The following is a 2,500-nucleotide window of genomic DNA, read 5'->3' as shown; positions in this document are numbered from 1 at the left end:
TGAACTCAGAACGTAAAGACAGACGAAATACCGCTAAGCATTTCGTCCGCAGTGCTAACGTTTCGCTCCCTTCCCTTATATTGGGCATTAGACATGTCTGTGTATTGTGTGTGTACGTACGTGTGTTGTGTGTGTTTAAGAAAGAGATAGAGTGTGTGTGTGTGTGTGTGTAAGCGCATGTATACAGTGTTTATAGGTTTGTGTGTGTGTGTGTGTGTGTGTGTGTGTGTGTGTGTGTGTGTGCCTGCAAGTTCATAGATTAACAACCATGTCTTGTTCAAATAGAATTACCCATTCTTTTGCTCTTGAGATATCAAGATATTTGTCCAATCAGCCAGAATGGCAAAGGTAAAATAAAAATCATTAATTTTCCCGAAAAACGAAACCTCAAAATAAGGAAGAGCAGATTTTAAAACTTGTCCGGACAAGACTTGAAGAATTAGTTCCCTTTATAATGCTACATTAGGTTATATCTAGACATGCTGGGACATGCAGAAGTGTGTGTGTGTGTGTGTGTGTGTGTGTGTGTGTGTGTGTGTGTGTGTGTGTGTGTGTGTGTGTGTGTGTGTGTGTGCGTGTGTGTATACATGCATATTTATACGTTTAGTTTTATGTATTTATTCTCAAACATACAGTTGCATGCTCAGACATGCAGCTGTCTGTCTGTATGTATTTGTGTGTGTGTGTGTGTTAAAATATGCTTAACTAAACAGTATTGACTTATTTAAATTTTTGAATGTATGACTTGATAAAACAAAGATTCATATGTGTTTGTGTGCGTGTACGTGTACGTGTGTGTGTGTGTGTGTGTCTTTGTGTAAGTGTATTATGTCATGAGTATGGATTTAGGCATGCGTGTGTATTGCGTGTGACTGTATGTATGTGAGTACGGTTGAATTAACGCGCAGATATTCATTTCTAGGTCAAGAAAAAATAAATATCTTTTTCAAGGGAAGGAAGTCTGTTAAATATATCGGAGTTATTTACACTTGAATTATATTCGTTATTTGATGATCACACGAACACGGATTAATAATGAAGGAAGCTGCTTATATTTGCGATGGATGCGTGAATGTAATTTGAGTCCTTTTTCTATCCAAAAGGGTTTTTTTGAATCCAATATTTACTGGTTATTATTTGTAGCTTCATCATTTGCCGCGAGATTCAAAAAAGAATCATTTCACCCTCTTTCGGAAGACAATAAATTCTTGTGATGTCAAAAAGGGAATTTATTTATACATCTTGTCAATATTAAAATGTATTTTGTAAATCTAACTCTTAACATTGCTCACAAAACTCTGTAGATGTCGGATTGCTTTCGTGTATATCGAATGTCGAGATTTAGCTTGATCGGGTCTTCCTGCAATCTATTTGTTTTGTTCTTCTTGTGACTTTTTTTCTTTGTCTTTCCTTTTTTCCTGTTGCTTTTCTTGAAGATTTGTATTTGATCGTATTTGAAATGCAGTGTTGTGTTGCTGGATATTCAGTGGGTCTGTTATGTTTTGTTATACCCGTTTACGGAAACACAGCACAATGTGTCTGAGGTTAAGGCACTTGATTAAAGAAAACACAGAGTAATAATTATAGAGTTGCTTCTGCTATCGTTTTGTTCTCTTAGCAAAATCGCACACCACATTTCCAGTCGTCAGAAAAAGTCTCGGGTTTTAAAAACAATTAAGCCAATAAAAAAATGTTCTCAACCTGTCAGTGGCTGCGTGGTAAGTAGCTTGCTCCCCAACTACATGGTTCTCGGTTCAGTCTTACTGCGTGGCACCTTGGACAAGTGTCTTCTACTATAGCCTCGGGCCGACCAAAGCCTTGTGAGTGAATTTGGTAGACGGAAACTGAAAGAAGCCCGTCGTATATATATGTATATATAATGTATGAATGTGTGTGTGTGTGTATGTGTATGTGTGTGTGTGTGTGTCCAACGCTTTACAACCGATGGTAGTGTGTTTATGTCCCCGTAACTTAGCGATTTAGCAAAAGAGACCGATAGAATAAGTACTAAGCTTACAAAGAATAAATCCTGGGATCGATTGCTCGACTAAAGGCGGTGCTCCAGCATGGCTGCAGTCAAATGCTTGAAACAAATAAAAGAATGAGGAGAAAGTGGGTCAGAGAGGAGGATCGTTTGATGGAATCCAAAACAGATACTGGCTTCCTTAATTTGACCAGAACATGGATTCACAGACGAAAACAGGAAGAAAATTCCAGTAGAAATTCTTCTGGTATTTCCAAACTGAAATGGCGGAGGGAAGAGGGAGGCGCCATTTTGAGATATGGCTCTGTAAGACAACCATCATGGGACGCCATGAAGGAAAAAGATGAGGAGGAAAATGAAGGAGGAGGAGGGGGGTCCGTAGTATTTACTGTCCCTCACAAGCTGGTGAGATTGAATTGACCTTCTGGGTGGATTTGGTCGACGGAAACTGAAAGAAGCATGTCATATGTGTGTGTGTGTGTGTGTGTGTGTTTCACCACTGCTTGACAACCTATG

Source organism: Octopus bimaculoides, chromosome 7, assembly GCF_046866305.1.
Source record: "Octopus bimaculoides isolate indiv1 chromosome 7, ASM4686630v1, whole genome shotgun sequence".
NCBI lineage: Eukaryota > Metazoa > Mollusca > Cephalopoda > Octopoda > Octopodidae > Octopus > Octopus bimaculoides.
Note: the sequence above shows the minus strand (reverse complement) of the source record.